General features: G+C 38.4%; 1 protein-coding gene across 3 annotated transcripts in view; it reads right to left on the reverse strand.

Annotated features, from left to right (window-relative positions):
- Positions 1-19,010, reverse strand: part of Zzz3 (zinc finger ZZ-type containing 3) — a 79,143-nt gene that overhangs the window by 53,750 nt on the left and 6,383 nt on the right. The window contains exon 1 of one of the 3 annotated variants that reach the window (XM_048351620.1): positions 2,856-3,081. The exons of the other annotated variants lie outside the window; for them this stretch is intronic. The gene's annotated coding sequence lies outside the window, so the exon portion shown is untranslated. Of the gene's footprint in view, positions 1-2,855; positions 3,082-19,010 lie in introns of those variants that run through there. 3 annotated transcript variants of the gene reach the window in all.

The following is a 19,010-nucleotide window of genomic DNA, read 5'->3' on the forward strand; positions in this document are numbered from 1 at the left end:
ACTACTTGCAGCTAACACTGGTACTACTGTGTTAACTAGAAACTCAGATTCACAGAAATTGAAAAGAGTACAGAAATTTCCACAGAAAGAATTACCAGTTACAGTCATAAAACAGATATAACCCTCATAACTATAAAAAATACTATAAAATCAAGCTAAATGCAATCTAGATTTATGAAACACCACACATTTTTGTAGCGTTTCAATAGAGCTTGAACAAAAATTTAGATTATACTATAGATAGTAATTGATTCATCAGTTATCACTGAAAAATAACTAGTGCAGTATACTGGTTTTAAGAAATAAGAGACATTCAGTCATTTGTGAAAAGCATTAAGATAATGATCCAACACAGAAACACCTTTCCTAGACAATCTTCCAAAGTTACTTATTATAAAAAGTTGAACTAAAGTTTTCTTTCATATAAAGCATGACCACAGAAGAGTGTGTTTTCCTGGTTCCCTAAACTGGTCATTGCCACAGGTTCAGTTTCTTGAATATCTATTACAAATGTTCTAAATAAGCTTACTTTATGCTCAACAGGAAAATAGTAGGATGAATATGAACTGTCATCATAATGAACTCGTGGCTGGTAGCTCACACCTGTACTCCTAGCTACTGAGCATGGAGGATCATCATCGCGCTTAGAAGCCAGCCCAGGCAGGAAAGTCTGTAAGACCAAAAAGCCAGAAGGTGAACAGTGGCTTAAGTGACAGAGCAGCAGCCTTTAATAAAAAAGATACGAGAGAGCACCCAACCCTGCTAGCCCCAACACCAGCACATACACACAAAAATAATTAATCATAAGCGGTTGTGCTCATCATTATTTCATTTCTTCATCCTTAAAAATAGGAGATATATCACCTATCTATGACCTCAGAGGGTTACTGTGAAGTTCAGAAGAGATCATCTCTCTTTGGGATGCTGTTGTATATTCATTATCAATCTGTACTGTGGTAAGGAATTTGTAAATTCAACTGTTCCAGAAACTCTGTTTTAGCAGATGTGGGCATATACATATGAATCTTCATTTTAATTAAGAAATTTTCCACTGGGTTCGACTCAGGAGGCTGATATCTGAGGATCACTGCAGCCAGCTGGGAGAAGAAAGTAAATGAAATTCTTATCTCCAATTAACCAACACATACGTTGGAAGTAGAGCTCTGGCTCATGTGGTAGAGTGCCAGTATTGATTTTAAAAAAAAGCTAAGGGGCAGGCTGGGAATGTGGCTTAGTGGTAGAGTGCTTGCCTAGCATGCATGAAGCCCTGGGTTCAATTCCTCAGTATCACATAAACAGAAAAAGCTGGAAGTGGTACTGTGGCTCAAGTGGTAGAGTGCTAGCCTTGAGCAAAAGAAGCTCAGTGACAGGCCCTGACTTCAAGCCCTGGGACTGGCAAAAACAAATAAACAAACAAATGCTAAGGGGCACTGCCTAGGCACTGAGTTCAAGCCACAGTACCAGTACCAAAAAAAAAAAAAAAAAAAAAGAACTTTTAATTGAATGTAGGGGATTTGCAAGGCTCTGAGTTCAAGTCCTGGTATGGGTACTAAACAAACAAACATAAATAGCTAAATAAATAAATAACCAACAAATCAACACAAAAAGGGATCAATGGTATGGGCTCAAGTGATAGAGCAAGTTTAGGCCCTGAGTTCAAACCCCAGTACCGAGAGAGAGAGAGACAGACAGACAGGCAGGCAGACAGACAGACAGGCAGGCAGGCAGGCAGACACACACACACACACACACACACACACACACACACACACATACACAAAGACAGAGAATATACTTACTCTGTCTCTCTACCATATGAACTCTGGCCTGCATCGGTAGAACAACTTCATGTCTAGTTTCCTCCATCTTATCAAACCCATAATCCACACTGTGTTGCAATTCTAAGTATCTCATCATATAAGCATTCTCATACTTCAGACTTCTCGGCGATTCTCTATGGCAAAGTCCCTCAAAATCTGGCACTACATGAACCTCACCAGTTCTGTCTCTACCAACAATGCATCAATGACTCCAATTTCAATTGGAGGCATTCTCAGTCCTCCAAAATTTCCATATTCTGCATATACGTCTCACCTTCCATACTTATTCATTTTATCTGCATAAAATGGCCATCCATACATCCTATTCAACAGAGAAAATCTCAATCCACCTTTTCCTTGGTTTCATAATAAATATTAATGTTTTCTAGTATATATTAAGCACTTAGTATGTTAAGACCCTATACACAAGCCTTTCAAATATAACTTAATACTTATTACATTTACTATTAGAACCCTGGTTTACTGACGAGACACAATGAGAGCTAGATCAGAAATTATATCCTAAGCCTTTACTCCTGTCTTTATTACCTTCTCTAGGAAACTTTTTTTGTTTTTTGGTTTGTTTGTTTATTTGTTTTTTGCCAGTCCTGGGGCTTGAACTCAGGGCCTGAGCACTGTCCCTGGCTTCTTTTTGCTCAAGGCTAGTACTCTGCCACTTGAGCCACAGTGCCACGTCCCAGCTTTTTCTATATATGTGGTGCTGAAGAATAGAACCCAAGGCTTCATGTATACGAGGTGAGCACTTTACCACTAGGCCATATTCCCAGCCAAGAAAACTTTCTTAAAGGTTAGTTATCCTCTCTTCTCTGTGACATCCTTATCCTTACAGCTCTCCCTCAGGATCACACTGTGGCAAAGCCTTCTCAGATTCCCATCAGGATGCTCTATGAGACACTCCATGTCTTCCTAATTTATCACTAAATGGTATGAACTGCAACAGCTATACACTTAAGATGTGAACACTCCATACAGGAAGGAAACACCTATTATTAATCTCATTTAATACAGATACACCTTGCAATGTCATCTTTTCTGATACTATTACTCTACTGACTAAATATTGAAGCAGTTTTTCTGAGGCCTCAATGCTCATTGGTATTCATATAGCAATACAGTTTAGTTAGTCCTACAACTATAATAAATAGGTAGTTTTAATTTCCTGGTTGTAGCTATATTAAGAAGAGCCGATGCTTAAGGAAATGACTTCTGGATAAGAGAAATCCTAATTTTAAACATAATCTGCACTGGAAAATGGTTGCAAAGACAACAAAATAAAACAATAAAATATAAAACAATATTATTTCTAAAATTTATCCCAAAACTGAGGTCTAATATGTTGTTATTTGGGGGGGGAGGGGGGCTTTGTTTTGCCAGTACGCTGGGGTTTAAACTCAAAATAAGTTGGTTGGCTCTATGGGCTAGCACTCTACCACTTGAGCCACACCTTCTCTTCCAAGTTTTTGGTGGTTCATTAGAGAAGTCTCATGTACTTTCCTGTCTGAGCTGACATCAAATCTCAATCCTCAGATCTCAGCCTCTGAGTACCTGGGCCATCAGCACCCAGCAAAGTATGTTTTGCTAAAAAGCAAAAATAACTAACATGGGGCTGGGAATGTGGCTTAGCATGCATGAAGCCCTGGGTTCAATTTCTCAGCACCACATTAAACAGAAAAGGCTGGAAGTGGCACTGCAGCTCAAGTGGTTGAGTTAGCCTTGAGCAAAAAGAAGCCAGGGACAGTTCTCAGGCTCTGAGTTCAAGCCCCAGGACTAGAAAAAAAAAAAAACACCCATATATTATTAACAAATACCATATTATTATTAGAACAAACACATGAAAACAAGAATGACTTCTATGGCTTAACGTGTAGCTCCATACTGCTTGCCCAGCATACCTATGGCCCCGTGTTACATCCCCAGCAACACACACATATACATATACACATACACATACATACATCTACAGTAAAAATTGCTATTGCTTTGTAAACACCTAAAGTTAAGAAAATTTAAACCAATCATTACAAGCATGTGCATACAAATTTTCATATACTAGGCACTACTGGTTGTTACCAAGTTTGCCCCCTTTTTTATTTAACATATTCCAGGATTCAATAGTAAACAATACCCCCTGACACTGTGGTTGGGATGATTCAAATAATACATGCATTGGAATACATCATCTTATTCTCCCTACACAAACTATTCTACAAAGACCAAATTCTGAAAGTGGACATACAATAACTAGCACTAAGGAAACATTTTAATTTTAATGTTTAATAGCAATAGAGGAAAATGGGAAGGCCACCACAGAGAAACTAAAAATACTTTAGATAATACTTAGATTGGACTAAGAAGACTTCAGAGTTCTCTCCATTATTTTTTCCAAATTCAAAAATGTATCATCACTAAGAAAGAGAAAGAACATGTAGTTCTCAACTCTGAATACACTGGATATTTTTAGCTCCTCAGATTCTGCATCATAAAACTTCATACAGAAATATTTGGGCTAGGAATGTGGCTTAGTGGTAGAGTACTTGCCTAGCACTCATGAAGCCCTGGGTTCAATTACTCAGTATCACATAAACAGAAAAAGCCAGAAGTGGTAGAGTGCTAGCCTTGAGCAAAAGAAGCTCAGAGACAGGGCCCAGGCCTTGAGTTCAAGCCCCAGGACAGGCAAAAAAGAAAAAGGGGGGGGGGGAGTATTTAATTCTAGGTACTTTGTCTCATTTCTGAGTCTGTGGGCCTTTATCCTTGTTTATAAAGTCTTTATAGTTTTCATCCTCAGCTTGAAGTAAATTCTTTATAATTACAGAACAAAATCACAGCAGTTTTTCTTTTCAAGACCTAAACTCTAAGTCAATCTCTAATAATCTAGACTCCAGGAGTCTAGTGGTTTGTAAACAAACCATTAACTATTCTTAATTATATAACAACAAAATTTGTTTACTTCTGCAGTACATGTTCTGGCTTGTTGAGCAAAATAAAGAAACCTAAGAAGATTGAAATGAAAGTGATCTGAAAACAAAGGAATGCATAAAACTCAGTCTGAACAACAGTGTAAAGAAGTGAGACTAGGGGCTGGGGATATGGCCTAGTGGCAAGAGCGCTTGCCTCGTATGCATGAGGCCCTGGGTTCAATTCCCCAGCACCACATATACAGAAAATGGCCAGAAGTGGCGCTGTGGCTCAAGCGGCAGAGTGCTAGCCTTAAGCAAAAAGAAGCCAGGGACACTGCTCAGGCCCTGAGTCCAAGGCCCAGGACTGGCCAAAAAAAAGAGAAGAAGTGAGAGTAGATGCAATGGCTAATAACTGTAATCCCAGCTACATTAGCCACAGAGAATGGGAAGACCACAGTTTAAGACAACCTATGCAAAAAGTTACAAGAAGATCTCATCTTAACCAACAAACTATAGTGATTCACAGCTATAATACCAGCTATGAAGTTTGAGACCAGTCTCAGCAGAAAGCATTGAGTTTTACGTATTAAATAACCTAAAGTATAAAGGCTGAGTAACCCAAGTGATAAAACATTTGCCTAGCAAGTGCCAAGCCCTGAATTCAAACTTCTATTTTTAAAAAAAAAAGTCAACCCATCTATATGTCTGTACTAAGAGCACTGGGTATCTCTGTGTGTCTATCAGTGTGTGCTTGCAGTTCTTAGGGCTTGAACTCTGGACCTTTTTCCCTCAAAGCTACATGTTCTACCATGATTTGGTTTTGTTCTCTCTCTTTTTTTTTCTTTTTTTGCTGGTTAATTAAAGATAAGAGTCTCATGGACTTTCCTGCCTGGGTAGGCTTTGAATCTCGATCCTCAGATTTCAGCCTTCTGAGTAGCTAGGATTACAGTAGTGAGCCAGCCATCAGTACCTGGCCTAAGAACATATTTTTGAGAAAAGAAACTTAGTATTCTTGGCTATGTACCCATGGTTCAGCACTATAATCCTAGCTATTCACAAAGTTGAGATCTGAGGATCGAGGCTCAAAGCCAGCCTGGGTAGGGAAGTCCTGAAATGGTTATCTCCAATTAACCACCATAAAGCCAGAAGTAGAGTCATGGCTCAAGAGGCAGAGTGTCAACTTTGGATGAAAAGGGTAAATGACAGTGCCCAAGCCCTGGATTCCAGCCCCAATACTGGCACAAAAAAGAAAAGGGGAAGGGAGGGGAAGGGAAAAAAGAGGGAAATAGGGAGGGACGGAGGGAGGGAGGGAAAGAAGGAGGAAGGGAGGGAGGGACGGAAGAGAGGGAGAAAAATTTCATAGTACTCTTGGGGGGAAAAAAACCCACAGACTTTGGGTTCCAACTAACCACTTACTTGTGTGACCTTGAGCAATTAACCTGACATCCATTCATTGTTTAAAAGAAGGAAAACACCCCTACTATACACAGTTGTTCAGGAAATTAAATGAAGTCTACTAGCCCTGGCTGGTGGTGCCTATCTACAATCCCAGTACTAGGGGAGACAGGAGGGTTGACAAGTTCCTGGCCAGCCTAAGATACACAGTGAGACTCTACCTCAAAAACAAAAAACAAACATATACAAATCTATGAAAGGTTTCATGGCCATTATTATTCCCATTTTTCAGATGAGAAAGCTGAAGTTTGTAATAGTTAAATATTTTACCCAACATGACATAGTGAGTGAAGTAGGGAAAACAGACTCTTAAACTTTCTCATTGTATCTTCACAATAATCTAAAAATTAGACAGGCAATCATCATTTTCATGAAACAGACACCAGGAATGCAAAAAATCACACACCTAAAAGAGTTGATCTTACATCTTAAACTACACTTCAATCCATGAGATTAGTGCCATTATGGTAATAATTCAATAAACACTTTGAGTGAAAAACTTTGTCCAGAGGCAAATAAGGTACACTTGAAAAATAGGTAACTTGTGATTTATGAAACTTCCTCCCAGTAACTGACAACATTCAAGGTAAGGGAAGTTAAAATATACATTTAGTTGCAAATACCCAAAACAACCTTCCACTACTCGTATCCACTACTTTAATAGTGCTTGTATCTTTGAATAGAAGAACCCAGTGCAAATGAGAAACAGAAGAGAATAGATTTGGCCAGGAGTGTGACTTTTTCCTATGGCATGTTTCTTGTTTAATGAATAACATTTTTCTTTGTGAATCATTCTGTATGTCCTTCCCTATTTATACAGAGGAAAAGGCAACTATATACTATTTATATATAGTAACTATATACAATATAAGGCAGCACATAAGGCCTTAAAAATGAAAGTAATTGTCTTTCTACTTAATTCCTAATAACTATCTAGAATATAACATTTAAGAGAAACAAAGGAATCCAACAGTTAATATCAGTATAATCAAAACAAAGGATTTAAGATAAAAAAAATTCTTTTCCCGTATAACTACCTTCACTTTGATTCAACTCAGTCAGCTATATGTTCTTTCTGCCATGTGAGGACACAGTGGAAAAATGGCCACTTACATATGAAATGGAAGTGAGCCCTCCGAAACTGAAACTGCCTATGCCTTGATCTTGGAATTCTCAGCCTCCAAAACTCAGAATAAATTTATGATGTTCATAAATCACCCAATCTATAGTTTTCTGTTATAGCTACCTGAATACACTAATGAAGCAGAGAACCAGACAAGACTCCTGGGTAACTAAAAAATAGAGTGAAATTACCAATGCCAAGCAACAGAAGAAAGCAGAGCTCTAAAAGATTATTTAAACATTTTGATTTAGTTCTCTGAAGCTTATAAATACCCTGGACTTTCCAATTTCCAAATTTAAAAAATTCTTTGTTAACTGATGACTTAGAAGAAATAGGGATGGGGATGTAGCTCAGAGGGAGAACACTTGGTCTGGTATACTCAAGGCCCTGAGTTCAATCTCTAGCTCAATTTCTAGCACCATCAAAAAAAGAAAAAGAAAAAGAAGAGGGGGGAAAGGAGAGGGAGGGAGAGGAGGGGAAACAGGAGAGATGGGGAAGGAGAAGGAGGGGGAGAGGGAAGAGGGGAGAAGGAAGGAGTGAAAGAGGACAGGAAGAGAAGGTGAAAGGGAGAAAGAGAGAAAAGAGAAAAAGGGGATAAAGGAAAAGGGGAGGGGGAAAGGGGAAAACAGAGAGAGAAGGGAAAGAGAAGTTAGAAAAAAATATATAATCCTGGGCTGGGAATATGGCCTAGTGGCAAGAGTGCTTGCCTCCTACACATGAAGCTCTCGGCTCAATTCCCCAGCACCACATATATGGAAAACGGCCAGAAGGGGCGCTGTGGCTCAGGTGGCAGAGTGCTAGCCTTGAGCTGGAAGAAGCCAGGGATGGTGCTCAGGCCCTGAGTCCAAGGCCCAGGACTGGCACCAAAAAAAAAAATATATATATATATATGTATATATATATATAAATAAAATCCTACCTATACCACAATGTACTTGCTTAATTCTACAACACCTAGCATAGAAATATGATTCCTGGACTAACTGGTTCATTTCAAGGCACATTAATTAAGAACATACTGTGTCCTATGCACTTATCGTTAAGATACAATCTCAGCTCTGCCCAATTATTCATCTTGAATATTTGCAACTAAAGCAAAAACGATTGTGAGTATGTGTGTGCACATGCTGGTCCTGAGGCTTGAATTCAGGGCCTGGTGCTCTCTCTTAGCTTTTTTCACTCAAGGCTACCAGTTGAGCCACAACTCCATTTCGAGCTTATTAATGGGCTAATTGCAGATAAGCGTCACAGAATTTTCTGCCTAGGCTTGCTTTGAACCTGAATCCTGAGATCTAAGTGTCCTGAGTATCTAGGATTACAGGTGTGAGCCACCAATGCCTAGCATAAAACAAATAAGTTAGCAAAAACTATAAAATGCCTAATGTAAACATTCTCCTAAATCTTCAATAAAGGATATTATGAAATATCTTCTTTCATAAAGGTTTTGTTTTAATCAACTTGTAGCTTTCCTTACTAAAGCTATCTTTTGTATATGGCTAGTTGTATATAATATTTTGAAAAGGTTTACAAAAAGATGGTTCTTAATCACTTGCTTTAAAATATTAAAAATAACCCTTACATTTACAATAATTTTAGAATCAAATTCAGTGATTCTGTAGTCAATTAAATTTATCAATTAAGTTATCAACTAAATTAAATTATTATTAAGTTATCAATTAAATTTAGAAAAAAGCTTATTTTTCATAATTCTATCCACCTTCTGACTTTACACTCACTCTCATCTATATGGGAGGCAGAGATGAGGATCCAAGTGCCTAGCCAGTCTGGGCAAAAGTTAAGGAGACTCTACCTCAAAAAACAAGCTGGAAATGGTGATATGTAACTGTAATCTCAGCTAGGAAGAAACAAGAGACTCACAAGTTCAAGGGTACATGGCATGACTATATCGCAAAAAAAAAAAAAAACCCAAGAATGGTTTTTTAATTCAATCTACATCTGTCAAGCATGTACTTTTACTGCTGAGCCATGCCTCAAGCCCATTTTTTGCTTGTAGTTTTTGAGACTGGGTCTTTCTTCCTACTAGGCTTCTGACTATGTATGTTAAGGCTTCTATTTGAAGGTAAGATAATAGGCATTCCTACCTCATACAGCAATTCATTAAGGGGTCTAAGAAACTATTCTTCCAAGGCTGGCTTCAAACTATGATTCTTCCTATTTAAGCTTCCCACAAGTAGTTAGAATTAGAGTTGTGAGCCACCACAGCTAAGAATGCTTTTTTAATGTCAGTTTTTGTTTAAGCTAGTCATAAGAAATAAAAGATTATTTAATCCTTTTGAAAAAGCTTATTACCTCATCTGTCCTAAGAATTTTCAATGGTTTTCATCAACAATAATAAAGAACAAGGCTAGGAAAATTTTTTAAAACACATAAAATAAGAGTAAAAAGTCATAATGAGCAGGGCACCAGGCTTAGATCTGAGAATCGCAATTCAAAGCTAGCCTGGGCAGAAAAGTCCATGAGACTCTTATCTCCAATTAACCACCAAAAAGCTAGAAGTGGAGCTGTGATTCAAGTGGCACAGAGCTAGTCTTAGGCAAAAAAAGCTCAGAGACAGAACCCAAGGCCTATGTTCAAGCCCCAGAACTGGCACAAAACAACAACAACAGAAAAGGAAAAAAAAAACATACAAATAAAAGTACTAATGAATTAGGGATATTTGCCCATTCTTCCCATAGAGGACAGAGTCTTATCATAAATAACTTTTGACATAAATGTCAAGGTCTGGATATCAACACACAAGACTTTCAATCTTACCAAATAAATAGCATTTTTATAAGTTCTTGATATTTTTATCCAAGAGTACAAAAGCTTTCACCACCATCATAATCAATCTTCAGGCTAGATTCTCCACCACTATCAAGAACCTATAGAGGAAAACTGTGTGGTGGCAGCCTGAAATCCCAGCTTGTATAAGAAGCCGCCTCATGAGGATCTTGAGTTGGACATCAGCCTTGGCTACATAGCAAGAGGGAAGGTAGGTAGAGAGAATGAAGGGAGGGGGAAATGCCCAGTGCTAGTTTCTCAAAAACCATAATTGCCATTACTAATCATATGCAGAAAATTCTCATATTCAAGGTCGTTTTATTTAAAACTACCCAAAACAATGAATTAACAAATATGGAACAAAATAAAAGCTGAATTCATATGCACACATACAGAGTACCCATCACCATTTAACAAGCCATGTCCTCATACTTTTTTATATTATCAACCACACAAAAAACATATAATCCCTAATTTAGCCATTTCATAATATTAGGATATTTAGATTGCCTCTGATATTTTAGCATTTATAATCTTAAAGCATGAGGACTGGCTTTGTACACAGTATTTAGATTGCTCCTGATACTTTACTATTTATAATCTTAAAGCATGAGTACTGGCTTTGTTCATAGTATATCTGCATTGTAATTACTTTCTTAAACAGAGTCATGGAATATTTTTTACATCTTTTTTTCCCTGAACTGAGGACCTTAGCACTGTCCCTTAATTACTGTTCCCTGCTCTACCACTTGAGCCACAGCTTCACTTCTGCAGTTAATTGGAGATAAGAGACTCAGACTTTTCTTGCCTGGGCTGGCTTTGAACTACAATGTCAGCCTTCTGAGTAGCTAAGATTACATGCATGAACTACCACACCTTGTTTTAGTTCCTTGATAAACACTGACATTCAAGATTTAGATATTTAGATACTGACATTTAAGATATAGATTCGGGGCTGGGGATATAGCCTAGTGGCAAGAGTGCCTGCCTCGGATACACGAGGCCCTAGGTTCGATTCCCCAGCACCACATATACAGAAAACGGCCAGAAGCGGCCCTGTGGCTCAAGTGGCAGAGTGCTAGCCTTGAGCGGGAAGAAGCCAGGGACAGCGCTCAGGCCCTGAGTCCAAGGCCCAGGACTGGCCAAAAAAAAAAAAAAAAAAAAGATATAGATTCATTTGGGGCTAGGAATATGGCCTAGTGGTAGAGTATTTGCCTCACATACATGAAGCCTTGGGTTCGATTCCTCAGCACTACATATATAGAAAACGGCCAGAAGTGGCGCTGTGGCTCAAGGGGCAGAGTGCTAGCCTTGAGCAAAAAGAAGCCAAGGACAATGATCAGGCCCTAAGTTCATGGCCCAGGACTGGCAAAAAAAAAAAAGAAATGGACTCAATCACCTGAGTTACACAACTGTAACCCCTCTGTACATCACCTTTATAAAATAACAATTTACAATTTTTAAGTGATTTAAAATTAGGTCAAGCCCCAGGACTGACAAAAAAAAAAAGATATAGATGCATTTGTTCACAAAAATTCTAATATTTTGGGGTATGTACAAAAAGCTCATTAAGCTATATTCGTGAGCACATTTACATATAAATGGATTTATAATACTCTACTTATTTATTCCTTACTTGCTATCATTCATTCACTTAGTTGTGTCTACTCATTTTCCACTTAAAAAAAAAAGTTCTGGCTTTATCCAGAATAATTCGATATAATCTGGGCCCATTTCTTTAAAAATGCAAATATCGACTTCATCACATAAAACTATGGATGCTCCTATAGTCTGATAGAACTGTACAGATGCATATTTTAAACTAATACCGATATAACATAATTTTCCCTGAAAGGATAAAGCTTTTATAAAAGTACTAAAAATTTTCAGCCTCAATATATTTCAAAAATTTATACTGTAGGGCCTGGGGATGTGGCCTAGTGGAAGAGAGCTTACCTCGTATACATGAGGCCCTGGGTTCGATTCCCCAGCACCACATATACAGAAAACGGCCAGAAGTGGCACTGTGGCTCAAGTGGCAGAGTGCTAGCCTCGAGCAAAAGGAAGCCAGGGACAGTGCTCAGGCTGAGTCCAAGGCCCAGGACCGGCCAAAAAAATAAAAATTTAAAAAAATTTATACTGTATCATAATACATACATTTTTAAAGGGAGGGTGCCTGAGGTTTGAACTTAGGACTGAGGTATTGTCACTGAGCTTCTTTCCTAAGGCTAGTGCTCTACCAACTTAAGTTTTGGTGGTTAGTAGGAGATAAGTGTCTCATTGACTTTCCTGCTTGGGCTGGCTCCAAACCAGGATGAACAGAGACTGTGAATATGGCCTAGTGGTAAAGTGCTTGCCTCGTATACATGAAGCCCTGGGTTTGATTCCTCAGCACCACATATATAGAAAAAGCTAGAAGTGGAGCTGTGGCTCAAGTGGTAGAGTGCTAACTTGAGCAAAAATAAGCCAGGGACAGTGCTCGGGTGGAGTTCAAGCCCCAGGGCTGGTAAAAAACAAAACAAAGCAAAAAAGCAGGATGATCATATCTCAACCTCCTTGAATAGTCAGGATTACAGGCATGGGCCACTGGTATGTTTTATACACTGTATTTTTAACCAAACGTTCACAGTCAGAGAAAACTAAGATAAATTGCCAAAAAATTAAGGTTATTTAGATGTTGGAAGCTAGAAACTCTTTGTCTACTTGTTGATTACTTGTTTCAGTTTGTGAAATCCACAAGCTATAACCTTTTTCTTTCATTTTTCTTGGCCAGTTGTGGGATTTGAACTCAGGGCCTGGGCACTGTCCCTAAACTTTTACACTCAAGGCTAGCTAGCTAGCACTCTACCCCTTTGAGCCACAGTGTCATTTCCAGTTTTCTAGTGGTTTACTGCAAATAAAGTCTCAGGGACTTTCCTGCCTGTTCTGATTTCAAACTGTGATCCTCAGATCTCAGGCTCTTGAATAGCTAGGATTACAGGCATGAGCCAATGGTGCCCTGCAAAGCTAATTGTGTTTTGTGGGGTTTTTTTTTTTTTTTTTTTTGCCAGTCCTGGGGCTTGAACTCAGGGCCTGAGCACTGTACCTGGCTTCTTTTTGCTCAAGGCTAGCACTCTGCCACTTGAGCCACAGTGCCACCTCTGGCCATTTTCTGTATATGTGGTGCTGGGGAATCGAACCCAGGGCTTCATGTATACGAGTCAAGCATTCTTGCCACTGGGCCATATTCCCAGCCCCGTGTTTTTTTTATATATGTATTTATACTTCAGTACAAAAGCTTTTTAAAGGTTACTTATATCTGAAAGTAAAGATATCATAAAAACAATAACCCAGGGGCTGGGAATATGGCCTAGTGGTAGAATGCTTGCCTCTTACTCATGAAGCCGTATGTTCGATTCCTCAGCACCACATATATGGAGCTGTGGCTCAAGTGGTAGAGCATCAGCTTTGAGCAAAAAAGCTAAAAGACAATATCCAAGCCTTGAGTTCAAGCCCTAGTACCAACACACACACACACACGTACTTTAAAAGAGCCATATGTACAGCTATAAAACTGAGGATTTGACAAATACAAAAACTCAGGTAGGCTAGGCTTGATAGCTCTTTTCTGTAACTGTACAACTCAGGAGGGTCATGGGGCTTGCACTGTAGCTCAAGGCTAGCACTCTACCACTTGAGCCAGAGAGCCACTTCCGATTTTTTGGTGTTTCATTGGAGTTAAGAGTCTCACTAACTTTCCTGACTGGGCTGGCTTTGAACCGAAATCCTCAGATCTCAGCCTCCTGAGTACCTAGGATTACAGGTGTGAGCCACCAGCGCCTGGCAACCCCTCCCCCCCTTTTATGCCCCAATTAGCTTCCAAAGTAATCAGTCTGCCTCAGCTTTCCAAATGCTGGGATTAAGGCATGTATCATCACCACACTAAGAGTTGACACTTTTCCCCCTCTTGGCAATACTGAGGGCCTCTAATTTGGGACTCTACCAGAGTCACCCTCCCAAACTCCTAAGTCCTTTTTCTTTTACAGATAGGGTCTTACTCGCTTTGGGTAGTCAGTATCACCATGGAACTACAAATTATAAATGTCTCAACTACCTTTCCTTTCTCCTCTCTTCATTTCCTCCTTATACATTTAATGATGGCCAATTTAATGAATGACTTTTTTGGTGTTTTGTGTTTTTTTTTTGTTTTGCCAATCTTGGGCTTGAATGCAGGGCCTGGGCACTATCACTCAGCTGCTTTTGCTGAACGGTAGCACTCTACCACTTGAGCTACCGTGCCATTTCCAGCTTTTTCTGTATATGTGGTACTGAGGAATGGAACCCCGGGCTTCATGCATGCTAGGCAAGCACTGTACCACTACGCCACCTTCCCAGCTATGAATGACTTTTTCCTATCCTTAAATAAGATTCATATCATCTTAAATTACATCGCTAAGAAAAACTAATACAAATGCACACAAAATAAAAGGTAGAGTAACATTGAACTTTATTTCCAATTTCTTAAAAATAAAAAAGTTTCTGGATTTACAGGAAAATTTTTATTACCCTGCTAAGGACCCCTACTGGTTGGTTTTTTTAAAACTATAACAGGCTAAAGGTGGGAATAACAGCGTAAACATTAGCGATCTTTTCAGGATGATGATGATGATGATATACTAAAACTAAATTGTGCTGATGGTCATACAAATTTATTCACACATTACTGAGTTAAACGTTTATTGAGGCAAAGTCTTACTTTGTAGCTCAGGCTTGTATTGAAATAAGAATGTTCCTTCCTCTCAGCCTGGAGAGTGCTAGGATTACAGGAGAAAACCACCACACCTGGATTTAATTGTACACTTACAGAGAATTAATCCCAGGATTTGAGAGGATGAGGCAGGAGGATCAAGTTTGAAGTCATCGTGGAGTACACAATTAAGACTGCACAAGGGGAAAGGGGAGAGAAGGCTCAAGAATCCAACCCCTTCCAAAAACAAAAACAAAAACTCACTATTCAAAATGATCCTTTAAGCCTTACTCTCTTTGAAATTACACCATTTAGTCCTATTATCATGTAACTTTATTTGAATTGAACCTTAATTTATTAGGGCCCCAGAAAAATTGACTTATCTCCAATTAACCAAGAAAAATGATGAACGTAAAGGTGTGGCTAAAGTGATGGAGTAGCAAAAAGCTAAGTGAGAGCATGAGATCCTGAGTTCAAACCCCAGTACCAGCACAGACATACACATAACATACTCACACACACACACACACACACACACACACACTCACACACACACTTTCCTTGGTCAAAGTCTGCTAAAGATCTACTTATGTATGTAACCAAGGTCAAACAAGAAAACGCCGACTAGCTCACCAACAATATTTACAGGCTGAGTGTGCAGCTTAATGCTGGCTCAAGGTCCTAGGTTTAAATTTCCAGTCTGTCTGTCTGCCACACACACACACACACCTTTATCCAAATTGATAAGAGCTCTGTGTTCATTCAGAAAATAATGATCCTCCCAAACAGATGGCAGAGAGCTCCTGCCTATCAATCTTAAAGCCCTGAGTTCACAGAGAGCAAATGAATTATTTTTAAAAAGCTCAGAAAAAATAAAGTTGAGTTAGAAGTATAGGTCATGAAATATATGTAATCTTGAACAAAATAGCTCTTTTCAATTGCTCCTAGCCATTTATTTATATATACTGACTCTAACAAATACTGAAAGTAACCAAACTTGCTTATAAGGATATTAAGTTTATCACCAGACTAACAATAAGACATACGGGAAAGGAAAAGGTATGCACAGATATATAGCAATAAATCTTTCACTATGACTTACTTTCCTACTAAACAAGAAAGCTGAAGGGCCATGGCTATAATCTTAGCCACTCAGGAAACTGAAAACTGCGGGTTAAAGTTGGGCGCTAGTCAGGATAGGAAAGTTCCAGAGATTCTTATCTCTAAAAAAGTACTTAAAAAGAGCTGCTAAAAGTGGAACTGTGTCAAGTGGTAGAGTGATGGCAGTGGGCAAAAAAGAAGCTCAGCCCCAGCCAGGGCCAGCAGTCAGTAAATCAATAATTACATACACCAAAGGCCTTGTTTCAGATGGGGTTTATTCTGTTTGGTTTTGTTTTTGTTTGGGGTGGGTGGGTTATTGTGGTTTTAGATTGTTTCTCTTGCTACCAAACAGTCATGTATTAACTCTCCTTGGATGATGAAATTTAAAGAGTCAATAAATAGAAACGCCAAATAAAATTAATTACATACATATATAAATACAGTAAAATGAGGGGAAAATATTAAAGAATCCTTGATAACAAAGACTCAAACTTATAAAAGCTGTCTAAAAAGAAATAACTAAGTAAAATTCTTATTATAGACCAGTTTTGTAGTGGTCTATAATCTGCTTTTATAATTTTCATGCCACATTGTGACACCGATCATGAATAACAAAATACTTTGAAAGTAGTAAAATGGCTTATTTTAAAATCAGGATGGTTTCTTGATTGGGGAGGGGGGCGCAGAGCTTTCAACATTCTTTTAAGTAACTAAAACTAAAGGCTATCATAAAAACTAGAACAGGAATCACTGGCTGAAGAATTCAAAGAATGAAATGTAAGCTACCAAGTAATAAAAGCCCAAAAAGGCATCAGCTGGCCAGGAATACTGTACTAAAGTTTTCAAAACAAAAAATGTTTTAATGGGATGTGAGAGGAGAGACAGATTAGGTACAGAAGCCATAAATGACAGAAAGGCTAGCACTCAGCCACTTGAGCCACAGCGCCACTTCTGGCCGTTTTCTATATATGTGGTACTGGGGAATCGAACCCAGGACTTCATGTATATGAGGCGAGCACTCTTGCCTCTAAGCCATATTCCCAGCCTCCTCTCCTAGTTCTTGAAAACTTTCAATGCAATGAGTACTGTGGAAATCAGATTGAACTGTAGGATTTCTCAGGCTAAATGTAACATTGAAGAAAGCCAGAAATAAAGCAGAACACATACTGATTCTATGCTCAAGCGCAAACAAAATTATTGTATTGTCCTAGACATAATTGGTGGTTTCTGTGTGGCAAGCAGAGATCTTTAAAACCCAGAAAAAAGACACAAGAAGTCTCTGGGGGTTTAATGATAACCTGATTCTTAATTACTATTACACCAGTGTGCTTAGACTATGAAAATTCACTGAGCATATGAAAATTTATGCTTATTATACTTGAATAATATTTTTATCTTTTTTAAAACAAGGGAAAGAAATTTCTCCCTCAGAAAAGAAACATTACTGTAAAACCAATATAAAATATGTATTTAGGCTAGGAATACGGCCTAGTGGCAAGAATGCTTGCCTCGTATACACGAAGCCCTGGTTTCAATTCCCCAGCACCATGTATATAGAAAATGGCCAGAAGTGGCGCTGTGGCTCAAGTGGTAGAGTGCTAGCCTTGAGCAAAAGGAAGCCAAGGACAGTACTCAGGCCCTGAGTCCAAGCCCCAGGACTTGCAAAAAAAAAAAAAAAAATTACTTAAATCTAGCCTTCCTTGCTACCATTAAGGTAATCAGCATAGAAGGGGCAGAAGTCATTATTTAATAAATCAACAGCTTTGGAGTCAGTTTTCTAATGTAAAAGTACAGTACCTCTTTTCACCAACTATTTTAGGATACTGAATAATTATTCTACAAAATTAGAAAGAAATTCTAGTAAACAATAAAAATGCTGAAAATGCTCTGTGGCATGAATGACCCTTAATATTCACCTGAAATTTGTTATTATCAAAGTTCATTGCATATATCATATCAACATCCTCATTTGATGTCAGTACTGTGAGTCTGTAGTTTGAATCTTCTAACAGATAACATTTTTCACTAAATACATACACATAAGATATCAAGTTATGTGTTACTATTTAATAAAGGAAACACACGCTAGCCTACACATGATGGCACTCTGTAATCCCAGCTACTCAGATGGCTAAAACAAAAGACCTTAAGGCCAATCTGGGAAATGTAGAGAGTCCCTGTTTTAAAATACTTAAGTTAGGGGCTGGGAATATGGCCTACTGGCAAGAGTGCTTGCCTTATATACATGAAGCCCTGGGTTCAATTCCTCACACCACATATACAGAAAATAGCCACAAGTGGCACTGTGGCTCAAGTGGCAGAGTGGTAGCTTGAGCAAAAAGAAGCCAGGTACAGCACTCAGGCCCTGAGTCCACGGTCCAAGACTGGCACACACACACAAAAAAATCTTAAATTAAAATTTAAAACAGCAAATATACCACATTGATGTTAGAAGTTAATTTCACTAATTTTATAAATTCTACTTCTATTTCTAGTCTGTACTCTTGAGTAGTTATAATTTTATTTCAGCTCAACAAAGGAGAAACTGCTAATTCTAAGATATTAGAAATGAATTCTTTCTTTTCTTCGTATTCTTTTGGTGCTGAAGATTATGCCCAGAGATTTGTTTATACTAAGCTCATACTCTAACACTAAGCTATCTCAAAACTAAAGCTTTAGCTGGTAAAAAAAAAAAAAATTATAAATTATTGTTTTGTGGAGATTGAACTTTATTATCCTTAATTTAGTAAATGCCCTAAAAAAATCAATAGGAAAACATCCATCACAATAAAAAGAAAACCAAGGGGCTGGGAATATGGCCTAGTGGCAAGAGTGCTTGCCTTGTATACATGAAGCCCTGCGTTCAATTCCCAAGCACTACATACATAGAAAACGGCCAGAAGTGGCACTGTGAACTCAAGTGGCAAAGTACTAGCCTTGAGCAAAAAGAAGCCAGGAACAGTGCTCAGGCCCTGAGTCCAAGGCCAAAAAAAAAGAAAACCAAAAGCAAATACTAATCATGTAATAAGAACCATCTAAGATCAGCAATAATATATTTGTTAGTTTGTGATAACATATCAACA

Source organism: Perognathus longimembris, chromosome 7 (genome assembly GCF_023159225.1).
Source record: "Perognathus longimembris pacificus isolate PPM17 chromosome 7, ASM2315922v1, whole genome shotgun sequence".
Lineage (NCBI taxonomy): Eukaryota > Metazoa > Chordata > Mammalia > Rodentia > Heteromyidae > Perognathus > Perognathus longimembris.